We start from the raw sequence: 13,140 nt of genomic DNA, 5'->3' as shown, positions 1-13,140 counted from the left end.
GCCAGGAGATTAATTAAATTTGCCGTTGTTTGTGTATTTCTTTATAAGTTTCAACAAGCATCCTTTCATGGTTTGGTCTCACTTAATACCAAAAACTAGCTCTTGAGGCTGGCAAGATTCAGATTAATTGTCCCCATTCTACATATGAAGAATGCAAGACTCAGAGGTTAAGTGGCTTGACCAAGGTCAAATAGCCAATCGAAATCTAAGATGGAGACCAGGTGTTTGGACTCTGGTTTACCTTAACACCTTACTTCCTTCTCTGGAAGATCATCAGCATTCCAAAGCCACTTGTATTTAAAGACCACCTGTCAATGACACATTTATCATATGAAGATTTCAAGCCCCGTCTAGATCTCTGGATTCCTCTGTGTCCCATGCTTTAAAATTATCATTTTTTTGTTGCTGTAGCACAAAGTGTGGCTAAAACCTGACTTACATAGTGTCAGTGTTTCCTCTAAGGAGGCTCAAAATGGAAGTTTGCAAGCCAGGAACATGTTCTTTACCATACTTGGGTCTTAAACAGCTATTGACTAAATAGAGCCTGACTCCCATCTCTCTCCCTCGGGTTCTCCAGCTTGTTCCTTGTTGGTTTTCAGCAATGGTTTCAAGTGTTCTGTTGCCATCAGGAGGGCTCTTGAAAAAATATCCCATATAGTGCCCATTCTTTTCTAATGGATGTGCTGTGTAAAGCTGTAACTCTGAAGGAGCTGCGTCTGGACCCCTATCCAGGTAGTTGATGCTAAATTTGTTTACGATTTAAAATGCATCTGCCCTGGTTCTGATTTCAGATATGGTTGTTGCTGCTGGTGATATGGTGACTGTGTGTGTGTATGAGTGTGTGTAGGGATGATTCCAGCTAAGAGTTGCCCAGGTTGGCCACCATGTTCTCTTCTGTGATCAAGACTTTGATCTCCTCCCTGACTTCAGCCCAACGCCTGCTTTCAGCTCCTCTCCTCCCTTTCACCAAGATCAGCTTTCTGGAAGAATGATTCTTGCGCTTCAGTGTCAGATTTTCCCAGGTCATCAGCCTTTCAAGCTTTTAGTGCTAATTGGGGGAATTTATCCAGCTAAAGCAATTTTCAAGATAGGCCATGTAGTCTAGTAATTCCCATCATGGAGTTTTTTATCAGACAGATCTGAGTTTGAGTCCCAGCTCCACTTTTCACTGACCTTTGCCAAGTTCTTTAACCTTTCCAAGTCTGTAAAATGAAGCTAATATTATTGCCCTTTTCTAAGGATTAAATGACGTCATGTAAAGAACCTGAATATGTTTACCCTGTGGAGAGTCACTGCATTTTAGTTCCAGTCTTTCCTTTCCCTCTAAAAGAACTCACAAGGCATCTTTATCCAACTTTCTGCTTGGGATCACTGGGCAACATGCTGATCGGGCAGGAGAGGCCAAAGGTCATTTTCCCATCAGTTACCGCTCCTCCCTGACAATAAGCATCAACTGTCAATTTGTTGTTGGTTTGCTATACAATATTTTATGGATTCCAAGACTTACATTTTTTTTGCTAAATTTTACTCTCTCTAAAATTAGGATGCATTTTACAGTAGATGGTGTGTTGTAGTTTAATTGGCAGCATTTTTTCTTTTGTGGTGGTACATACAGCAATAGGCATGTTGTGCAATATATGACTTTTCAAATTTGGTGAAATAGAGTGATTAACTAAACAATATTAATCTAAATTCCCTCAATTCAAGTGTAAAAGACCTTCTCTGATCTGATGATTCTTGATATATACTCTTACCAGGCTGTTTGCTCTGGGTCATCTGTCCAATATCCCAATTTAGCAGGTTGCTGTCTAGATAGAGGTGTATATGGAAGAAGTGTGTTTAGGCTTGTTCTAGTTTGCTAGCTGCCAGAATGCTATATACCAGAGCTAGAATGGCTTTAAAAGGGGGAATATATTAAGTTGCAAGTTTACTATTCTAAGGCCATGAAAATGTCCCAATTAAAGCAAACCTGTAGAAATGTCTACATTAAGGCACCAACAAGAGGTTACCTTCACTCAAGAAAGGCTGATGAAGTTCAGGGTTTGTCCCTCAACTGGAAAGACACATGGTAAACATGGCAATGTCTGCTGGTTTTCGCTCCAGGCTTCTTGTTTCATGAAGCTCCCTCGGGGTGATTTCCTTCTTCATCTCCTAAGGTCTCTGGCTGTGTGGGCTCTCAGCTGTCATGGATCTCTCATGGCTCTCTCATCGTTCTCCCATCATTCTCAAACTTTCTCCAAAATGCTTCCTCTTTTAAACTATTCCAGTAAACTGGAATGGGTGGAGTCACATCTCCCTCTAATCCAAGGTTAATACCCACAATTGAGTGAGTCACATCTCTGTGGAGATAATCTAATCAAGTTTCCAACCTATAGTGCTGAATAGGGATTAAAAGAAAGGCTTGCTATTGATCAGGATTAAAACATAGCTTTTCTGGGGTACATACATAATCCTTTCAAACCAGCACAGGGCTTCTGAGAAACATTTGAATAGTGAGAAAATGACATCTAGGGTTGCTTTTTCATGTTGGAGATGTGTTTGCAGTAACATCTCCTCTCTGTTTGGATCCGAGATGTCTGTTTCAGTTTGCCAACACTTCTGCAATGCGATACACTAGAAATGGATTGGCTTTTACAAAGGGGATTTATTAGGTTACAAATTTACAGTCTAAAGCCATGAAAATGTCCAAAGTAAGGCATCTAGAGAAAGATACCTTGACTCTGAAGAAAGGTCGATGCCCTTGGGGATCCTTGGTCACATGGAAAGGCACATGGTGACATCTGATGGCCCTTCTCTCCAAAATGTCTCTGGGCTTCTGTGTGTCCTTGCTTGTTCCTTCCAGGACATTTTCTTTCTCCATCTCCAAATATCTCTGAGCTCTGAGCTCTCTGTGTCCTCTTATAAAGAACTATAGTGAAGGATTGAGACCCATCTTGAATGTGCCGGGTCATTTCTTCATGGAAACAACCTAAGCAAAAGGTCCCACCCACAATATGTCTGCATCCACAGAGATAGATTAAGAGAATTTAGGCTTTTCTGGGGTGCGTAATAGATTTAAACCAACACAATGCCTTTCCAGCATCTTATAACAGGTTATTATTATTATTATTCAACTATCACCACTATCCATTTCCAAAGATTTTTCATCATACTAAACAAAAACTACCTACCTATTAAGCAACAACTCCCCATTTCCTCTTCTCCTCAGCCCCTGGTGATCTCTGATCTATTTTTGTCATGAAGAATTTGCCTATTTTAGATATTCATATAAATATAATCATGCAATATTTGTCCTTTTGTGTCACACTTCTTCTATGTAGGATATTGATTTCAGGGTCCATTTATGTTGTGGCATGTATCAGAACTTCATTCCTTTTTATAATGAATAATGCTTCATGCTATGTATAGACCAATTTTGCTTATGAATTCTTCTGTTGATGGACACATGGGTTGCTTCCACCTTTTTGCAATTGTGAAAAATGCTGCTATGAACACTGGTATAGACGTATCTATTTAAGTCCCTGCTTTCATATATACCTAGGAGTGAAATTGCTGGGCCCTATGGTAATTCTATATTTAACTTTTTGGGAACCTCAGGTTGGATCTTTCTGCAAACATTCATTGAGCATTTCCTTTATAGTGGGCATTGTGTTAAGCACTTGACATATATAAGCCCTCTTAATTAATACAGTTAGTCTATAAGGTCGGTATTGTTACATCTTTAGCTTACAGATGAGATGACAAGAATCAGGATTAACTAATTTACCCAGGTCTTGAACTTGGGTCTGTCAAACTCCAAAGTCTGTGATGGTGAACCACTGTTCTCTACTGCCCCTCTCCCAGCCCAAGTTGGTAGAGTGGTCCTTGGATTAACCCCCACTCTTCCTTATCTAGTGGTAATGACAGAACAACACAGGGCTTGTAATTGGATTTTTATTCTACTAGGAATCCCGTTGACATGCTAAGTGCAAAAGCTGAAGGTAAGTAGGTAATAGATTTTGGAGGTGGGGAAATTGAAAGGAGGTAAACACAGCCCAAAGATTTTGAACCTTTCAAAGTGGGTTTTCTGATAAACATGATGTGAGATATATATATATATATATATATATGCACAATGGAACATTATTCGGCTGTAAAAAGGAATGAAGTTCTGATACATGTGACAGCATGGATGAACCTTGCAGACATCAAGTTGAGTGAAATAAGCCAGACACAAAAGGGGAGATATTGTATGATTTCACTGATATGAAATAATTAGAATAAACAAATTCATAGAGTTAGAAACTAGAATATAGATTACCAGGGGTTGGGGGAGGGGTACAGAATGGGGAGTTAAGGCTTAAATTGTACAGAGTTTTTATTTGAGATGCTGGAAAAGTTTTGGTAATGGATGGTGGTGATGGTAGTACAGTATTGTGAATGCAATTAACAGCACTGAATTATATATCAGAATGTGGCTAAAGGGAGAAATTTTAGGTTACATATGTTATTAGAATAAAAATTTTAAAAGAAATCCATTAGACTGTATAACACAGTGACCCCTAAAGTAAACCATGGACTATAGTTAATAGTAGTACAGTTATAACGTTTCTTCTTTGATTGCAATAAATATACCACATAATGCAAGGTATTAATATTAGGGTGGCATATGAGAACTCTGTATTTTGTGCATGATTTTCCCATAAATCTACCACTTCTTTAATAATAACAAAAATAATTATTACAAAATGCTGTTAGCTTTGCTCATTGATTATCAGTCAAGGATTAAATACAATGATGAAGAAAAAAGTGAGTTTTCTGCCCTTGTTTCCTCTTTTCTCCCTTGGCTTTGTGTAAACAGGTCCTGGGGTGAAGGGGGCTGTGTCCATCACGAGCAGTGCCCTACTTTGCCCGTCTAAGATTTTCTTTCTTCCTGAAGATGAAAACAGCAGGATGCTTCTCTTCCTTCTGCCTTGAATCAGATGTGCCCCAGTTGCCAGGGAAAGAGGAATGAGTGTTGTATGATCTATCCGCTCAGGTGGAAAGAAAATCAGCATTTCCAGCAGTGAGGAATTGGGCCTGACTGTGTGCCAGGAGCTATGCTATATATACGGGTCCCGGGAAGCAGAGATAAGGAAGACCCGGCCGTGGCTGCCAAGAGCGTCCAGTCTGGTGGAGAAGACGGCTTGTGCATGGCCCTTTCTATCAGCAGCCTGGCCATCAGAGGACTGTGTTGACTGGTGAAGGGGAATGAGTTTGGGATTTGGGATCCTCATGGGCATCCTCAGCTTTGTCCTTTCCTTGCTGCACAACTTGGGCAAGTTCTTTAAACTGTAAGCTTCGAAGTTCTCATCTTTATAATGTGGCTCTTTACATGGTCCTCACGGGCTCCTGGAGAGGATCGATTAGATACTCCTGTATAAGTGCAGGGCTTCATGCGGGCCTCCGCCAGTGCCTGGCATGGAGTTGGGTTCAGTAAGTGGCAGCTGTGAAATGCATACACATGAATAAAACTGTGCATCTGTATATATGTGTGTAGATTTTAACATTCATTCCCTCGTTCATTCAGCAAATATTTATTGGGTATCTGTTCTAGGTGCAGGGATTTAGCAGTAAATAAAACAGCTCCAAATCCCTGCCCATAAGGAGTCTTATGTTCTTAAAGGGAGAGACACTAAATAAAATAAACAAGTAAAATAAATCTTTCTTGGAGGGTGATAAGTGCTATGGCACAAAGTGAAAAGGAGACTGGAGTGGGGTAAGGTAGAAGTTTACATTTTAAATAAAATCATTAAGGCAGGCCTTGGTCTTATAGAAATGAGGGAAGCAGATTTGTAGCTATTTGGAGGGAATGCCTTCCATGCTGGGGATGCATTAAGTGCACATGGCCAGAGGTAAGAGGTGGCTTGGCATCTTGGGAGACCAGCTCAGAGGCTAGTGGGGTATATCTGGAGTGGCAGGAGTGAGGGGGTAGTTAGTAGAAGGTGAGGCCATAGGGCTTCCAGGAGGCCCTCTGGAAGACATGGGAGACCACGTCTGTGAGCATGGCTGTGTGAGTGTGTGAATGCGTATGTGTGCATGTGTGTATGGGGGTGTGAAAGGATGAGTGTGTATCTCGTTGTAGCTCAGAGAACCCTGCCGTAGGCTGAGGATGCGATGAGCGTTGCTCAGAAGGCCACATGAAGATGGACAGCAGAGGAGGAGGAGGCGGTGGCCTGGGGAAACTTGGTTCACATTGTGGGTTTGGCCCTTCTTTGTTTTTGTTCTGGTTTCCCATCGCTGTGGGCTTGGAACGTGGCGGCAGGAAGTGAGGGGCTCTTGGCCTGCCCGCCAGCCTGGGCTGAGGAAAGGCCTGTTGCGTCGGTGTGCTGAGGGTGAGGAGGGGACTTCTCCCCTTGTCTTGACCGATCCAGGGCCCAGTTGGGGGATTCTCCTGGAAGGAAAGTGGTGGCTCAGAGCCTTGAAGCACAGTTGCCCAGAAGTGAAAAATCACAGGCATGAGGATGTGGGGCCTCCTCCTCCACTCCAAGAAGAATTTGAAAATGTGAGAGCCGGTAGTGTGACCTAATGTGCCTAAAATGCTAAGAAGGGAACAGATGGAACGGGGAATGAAGTTGCGCAACACTCACCCTGATGGATAACAAACAGCCTCTAAGACTGCCTGGTCGGTGAACTCCTGGCTTTGTCCTCCTTCTCCTGATCTTTAAGAGGATGTGGGACTTTCTGGAGAAAAGGGGCCTTGGCAAGTAGAATCCTCTTTTTAGGTTTGTGTGTGTGTTGTTTATTATTTTTTTTCACCGTCTATCTCAAAGCTATAAATACCTTTCCCCAAGACAGGAGGAGAGTAAGAATGATCCTAACAACAGCTGACTCTCATGTAGGGCTTGTTTAGTGCCAGGTGTTCTTCTGAGCACTTGGTTTGTACTAACCCATTTGACCTGAACAGCAGTCCTTGGGAATAGATAGCATCGTTATCCCCGTTTTGCAGAGAGAAAAGCTCAGATTAGGAAATTTGCCCCAAGACCCACAGCCAGTAAGTGCCAGGACCTTCATTCAAACTCATGTTTCTCACCCAAGGTCTTTATCAACCTTATGAATATTTCCTATGCACCATGTGAAATTTTGAGAGAGGGTTTTGGGAAACCATTTGTACAGATATACACAAAGGACCTGTATGGCCACAAAAGGCAGAAGAAACTGGCTTAAATCCTTTCTCTTCCCTATTTCCATGTGGGTCAGTTGCCTGGCATCTGGCGACTGGAAATTTTCTCTTCCTGTTTTATGTTGTAATTTGTTGACATATATGCCATCCCCTTTCCAAAGCCGGAACCCCATTGAGGCCAGAGTCCGCATGGAGTTCATTTTTATGTTTGCCAGAGTATCTAAGCCAATGCCTTGGGCGTTAATAGGTGCCCGGTAATTCAAAATAATTTCTTAAGTTGAATGGATGCCTCTGGTAACCAATTCTCATGTAAGCCACTGAATTCTGAAAACAGTGAAAAGAATGATCTTTAAATATGTGAATCAGAATCAAAAGGCAGTTATAGTTGAGTAACATTTTTTTTGATTTTCATAACTCTTACCCCCAGTTTATCTCATTTTATCTTCCTGCCAACTCTGATAGGATGGAAGGACACACATTATTTTCTCCATTTAATTATAAGAAAACTGAGATCAGAGAGAACGAGTGAGTTACCCAAGGCCACAAAACGTCACAAAAAGAGATTGAATCCGTCATCTCCTGATTTCCTATTTTGTGAGCAGTAGTCAGTATACATATCTTTTGGGAACAAAGCTTGAATACAGCATGTAATGATACTTATTAAGCATGGATAATAGGGTGTTTTGATACTGTTCTTTCTGGTGAGTTGCAATCAATGTAGCAGCATGCTACTCAAAATGTGGTCCCCAACTGGTAGACCAGTTACCTGTTATCAATCTATTGCCAGGTCAAGACCTTGAGGAAAATGTAAATGAATTGTGTCTATGAGCACACTATTAAGTTAGGGTTCCTCCCTTTTTTTTTTTTTGTAACTTTTTATTTTAAATAACTTTAACTTAGAGAAAATTAGAGAAAGAAACAGAATTTACAGAATTCCCCTAGTCCCTTTACCTGGTTTCCCCCTTAATGTTAACCTCTTACATAACCATAATATCATGATCAAAACCAAGAAATTTACATTGGTACAATACTTTTAATTAAAACTCAAGCTTTATTTGGATTTCACCAGTTTTTACGCTTCTGTCCAAGATCCAATCCAAGATGCCACATTACATTTAGTTGTCAAGTCTCTGTGTTCTCTCCCAAGCTGTGTCATCTCCCTCTGTTTTCCTTATTTTTCATGACCTTGAGACTTTTGAAGACTACAGGTAAGTTATATAGTAAAGTGTCCCTTAATTTATGGTTGGTCTAATGTTTCCTCACCGTTAGATCAAGGGTCTTCATTCTGGCACCGTGACTAACCCAGAAGTGACACACCCTCTCAGTGTCTGGTATCCAGGCTCCCGCGGAGTTGCCGTGGCCTCTGATTGGTGCAGTGAATCTTCATCACTTGGCAAAAGTGGGGGCAGCGGGGTTTCTTCACTATAAATCTACTAGTCAATAAATTTCCTGGGGGAGATATTTTGAGACTATGATAATGACCAGTTTCTTCTCACACTTACTGGTGGATCTTGCCTATACCAATTATGGCCGTGGGATTTACCTCATGATGATTTTCTATTGTCCTTTTTCCTTCTACAGGTATTCACTGGAATTCTTCTGTTAGGAAGAGCTGTCTCTTTTTCCCCATTTGTTTATACAATTATTAATTTACATTGATATCATGGATGTTTATTTTAATCTATGTCTATGAGGTATAATCCAAATAACTCATTTATTTTGTTGCTCAAATTGTTCCATTTTGGCTCTTGGGAGCTCCTTCAGCTTGGTTCCAGTGCCAAGCTTTCCCTTAATTTCTGGCACTACAAGATGTTCCAGGTTCACCTTGTATTTCCCCTACCTTAACCCTGGAGTCCACCACTTCCCTAAGGAGCCCTGGTTTGTTTTATTGGAGAATGATGTTAAGAAACCAAGATCTGGGTGCTAGGTGTGCTTATGGACACCAACTTGTTTTTGTGTCAGCCTTTTTCTGAAGGAAGCCATGTGTCAGTTCCCATTTGGGTGCTAGCTCCTTCTCTTGTCAGGGATCAGTAACAGTTTGTGACCCTCCACTTTGAGTCTCACTGTTCTTAAAGATCTTCTCTGTCAGCATTGTACACACAACCCATTTGATGCTAGTTTTAAATTCCATTGAATTAAAGTTATTGAATGCAATTCATGCATGCATACATTTAGCAACTATGTGTTGTACACACACGATATGTCGGGCCTTGTGATGGGGCTGGGTTTACGTTGATGAGTAAAGCTCTGCCTGGGAACTTATAGTACAGTCTCTCCTATTAAGTCTAAGGGACTGTCCCTGTTTTCTTGGTCACTCATATTTTGAGAACTCATTTCAGATTATTCAACATTCTAAACCTTGTAAATCCAGCCTGGGGATGTTTTGCTCTTGATTTTAGTTTCAGAAGTTGAAATATAAAGAAGCCATCTATTTCCTAGCAGAGTCCCGTTTGGTGTCATTCGAGACCTTTGTCCACAGCTTAGTTCTGGCACACATGTTGTTGACTCTTCTAGGCCTCATGCCTAAAGACCTTTGGAATCTAAGTGCTTACTCTAACTTATATGTGAAAATCTGTTGGCAGAGAGGAGAAAAGCTTGCTACAAAAATAGGGCTCCATCTTCAGTGCTCTGCTTTCCCAAGGGGAGGGAGGGGGTGTGATGGTAGGAGTGGTCCTCTTCAAACCCTTCTCAGACCCCGAAAGGACCTCTTCAGCAAAATTCTTTTACTTGACTCTAATCTACTCCACCTACACATCAAGCTGGATCTGGGTTCAGATTGAAGGAGATTAACAGTGATGTCACCCGGGGTCACTTGGACATGACTTATCCTTGCTCCCACGTCTTGTACTTCCCATCTGATTCAATACAGTCTGGTATTATTCCAATGCTTCTCACTTTGGCTGGTTATTAGCATTTTATTTAAATATTCAAGCATAAATGGATTAAGAATCACATTCAAAGCTAGAAAAGCATTCCTGGTGAAGAGGATTTTGCTGGCTGGACAATTCAACCCTTCCTTTCAACCAAGTCAGTTGTCGGGAAGCCTCTATTGGTCTCCTTTACTTTTAGAAAGAATAGGAATGCTGAAAACTTATGCTAAGACTTGCTCTTTCTTCCTGTTGGTCCTTTCTGCTATCTGTGAAATGATCAGTCTTTGTGTTGCTGGACAAGTGTGTGTTCTCAGCATGCAAAGTATTAACACGATAGCCTGTTCTCAGGAGGAAGGGAACCATCAAGCTGCGGTCAGGTGGATGGATGGTCATGTACTCTGTGGTTGGAAAGGTGAAGACAATAGGGATCACCTGCATTTGCCTTGAAAAATAATGTAGGGTCCAGGCACCTAAGAATTCCAAATTCTCCAAATTCCATCCTATTTGCCAGATGTAGCAAAGATAGGCAGCTGAGTCCATGCTTATCGCAGGTAGAGCTGCTCATCTGAGCCTCAATTTTAAGCTTGCTAGATGACCAGTAGCCAGACTATGGAGATGAAACTTTAGTGCCTCCCTCAGTTTTCATGTCATTTTAATACATGGAATCAGGTTTAGAGAAAAGTCTGTGCATCCCATCCTGCTTCTAATGCAGTGGTCTGCCCTTGAGAATTATAAATTTAGCCAACCTAGATAGCTTAACTATTTCAATTAAAAGTAAGAGAGCCTGTGGATTGGCAGGGGGTGGGGGGCAGGGCAGGGAACATCCCTCCCAGGAGCTTTGGTACAGGCAAAGAAATTGAAGTGCCAAGAGACTCTGGGTGGGAAGCATACTTGTTAGCCACCAAGGAAGCTTTGACAGCCCTTTCAGGACTGGAGTCTGTGGGAAGGTGGCTTGTTGGTGTCACCCTGCTGTGGACCCGTGACCTTCATGGGACTGTGCCAGGCAGACCCTCTTCAAGGGCAGGATTACAGCAATACTATTGCTGAGTTTTCCACGCTCATGCTTCCATTTCCACTCTCTTTACATTTGATTCTCTGGGGGCAGGTGATCTTACCTCCCCAGCCTGGTCCCAAGGGAACCAGGGGAGGGAAAGCTGTTCATTGTGTTGAGTAGCCATGCTTGCCTTTGCATTTCTGATCTTTTCAAATTCCACAGCAATTCCTAATTAACTCAGTTGCTATGCATTGACAAGCTAACATCTGGAGCTACCAAGTCGGGAAAACCATTCAGTCTGGATCCATGTGGGATCTTCTCTTCACACCCAGCTGGGCACTGTACCAACCCCGGCATTGCAGGATGTGGATGCCAACGGCTAATTGTTTCACCCAGAAAATCATGGGTTAGATATTTTTGAATTGCTAGCTTATTTTGAAGCATTTTTTGTTGTTATCATTTTTAGGAGAGTAGGAGACCATATAGTCATAAGGCTGGAGAGGCTACGGCTCCCACATGCAGCCTGGACAGTTCCCTAGAATGAAACCATCTGAGGGTGATGACCTTTATTTAGGGCTGTGACTGGGGAGAGGTGTAGTACACTTCAGATTATATCTGCAGATTCCTTGGGTATAAGATGTAAAGTGGGGTGGTGACAGAAGGGGTGTGGGGAGGAGATAAAGGTATGTATGACTAACAAAAGATGTGTCTCTATCAGATAGGATAGAGGCAGTTAGGTGCACAGGGGATGCAGAAGCCACTTCTGGTTCCATTCTTCAGTTCTAGTTCTCATCCATCTCATCCTGGATCTGCTCACTGTGTGGCAGCCCTGATCTCAGTGCTTTGCATATATGTAATTATTTGATACTCATGGGACCCTATGGGAAAGGTATTAGTATTAACCTTGTTTTATAAATGAGAAATAATGAGGCATTGAGTGGTTAATACATTTGCTCAGAAATATTGGTTCGAGAGCTGGGATTTAAGATCATGCAGTCTGGCTTCAGAGTCTACTCTTCCCTACCCTAGGTGGACTGTCACTAGCATCAGTTCCATTCTATCCCAGGCCCAAGGGTTTTCAGAGAAGGAGAATCCACGGTGTCCCTTAGGACAGTGCTTCTCAAACGCAAATGTGCATGTGGGCCATCTAGGGATCTTGGTGAAATGTTGATTCGAGTTTAGTAAGATTGGGCCTGGGGCCTGAGAGTCTGGTTTCTGACAAGTTCCCAGGTCATGTCATTGTGGCTGCTCATTGATCCACACGCTGAGTAGCAAAGCCATCGTAGGTTATGTCTATGGTTTTTATTGTCAGTTTTTCTTAACTAGTTGTTGGAGAAACCCATGCATTTAAGTCGAGGGCTTCTTCAGCAGTAGGGTAATCCTACTACGAATTTAATGAGTCATCTATTGGAGAAGAAAAATTCTTTAATAGCAGAAAAGAATCAAGTTTTCTTTAAAAACTAATTCTCTTAGGATTTAATGGAGACTGGATATGTCCCCTTCTTCATATATTAGCCAAGGCTTGCTCTTTTTCCTTGGGCTTATCCTTACACTTACTGGCTGATTTCAGTCTAATTTTTTTTCTGAGTTGCTATTATATATGGTGTCCTAACCCCACTCCAGCAGTGTACAAGGGGTCAGGCACAAAGATTCCATCACAAAAGCAGAATCTCCATGGTAACCATATCTGTTGATTCTTGAGTGGGCCCAGCAACCCTTACAGGGCTATTTGTTGAACTGAACCAAGTTGTTCTCCCGAGAAATGGACGTGAGTGGTTCCCTGTCCACACTAGGCTGCTCTATCTTCACCCCTAAGGCAGGGGCCTTCCTTTTACTCTGAAGATTCCAGGCACTCAAATTCTCCTCCAATCCCTGGAATCCTGAAGTTAGCATCCAGGATTCTGATCATAAGCTTCTAACACCATGAGAGTACTACAGTGCATTGGGATTCTCTTGTTCTTCTGGTTTGAGTTTTGGTGGATAACCACATCTGAGTCTTGCTGTGTTAATGTGTCAATATTTTGGTTTATCTGCTTGCTGGTGGTGTGGGGCATATGGCAAATCCAGTAGTGAAGGGCCCAGGACACACCAGACTCTACTACCATGTGGTGGCTTCGTGGGGAATCTTAATTCCG

General features: G+C 42.0%; 1 protein-coding gene and 1 long non-coding RNA gene across 7 annotated transcripts in view; both read left to right on the top strand.

Annotated features, from left to right (window-relative positions):
• Positions 1–13,140, top strand: part of CACNA1C (calcium voltage-gated channel subunit alpha1 C) — a 739,906-nt gene that overhangs the window by 265,133 nt on the left and 461,633 nt on the right. The window lies entirely within an intron of this gene.
• The window catches only part of LOC143691312 (uncharacterized), a 30,820-nt gene that overhangs the window by 16,812 nt on the left and 868 nt on the right, over positions 1–13,140 (top strand). For 3 of the 5 annotated variants that reach the window (XR_013179458.1, XR_013179457.1, XR_013179456.1), the window contains one exon: positions 1–13,140. This exon is cut by the window's left edge. This is a non-coding gene — a long non-coding RNA (uncharacterized LOC143691312). The other 2 variants (XR_013179460.1, XR_013179459.1) reach the window with 1 other exon arrangement.

The sequence above is a fragment of the Tamandua tetradactyla genome, chromosome 7 (genome assembly GCF_023851605.1).
Source record: "Tamandua tetradactyla isolate mTamTet1 chromosome 7, mTamTet1.pri, whole genome shotgun sequence".
Lineage (NCBI taxonomy): Eukaryota > Metazoa > Chordata > Mammalia > Pilosa > Myrmecophagidae > Tamandua > Tamandua tetradactyla.
This window is presented reverse-complemented; position numbering and strand designations above follow the sequence as displayed.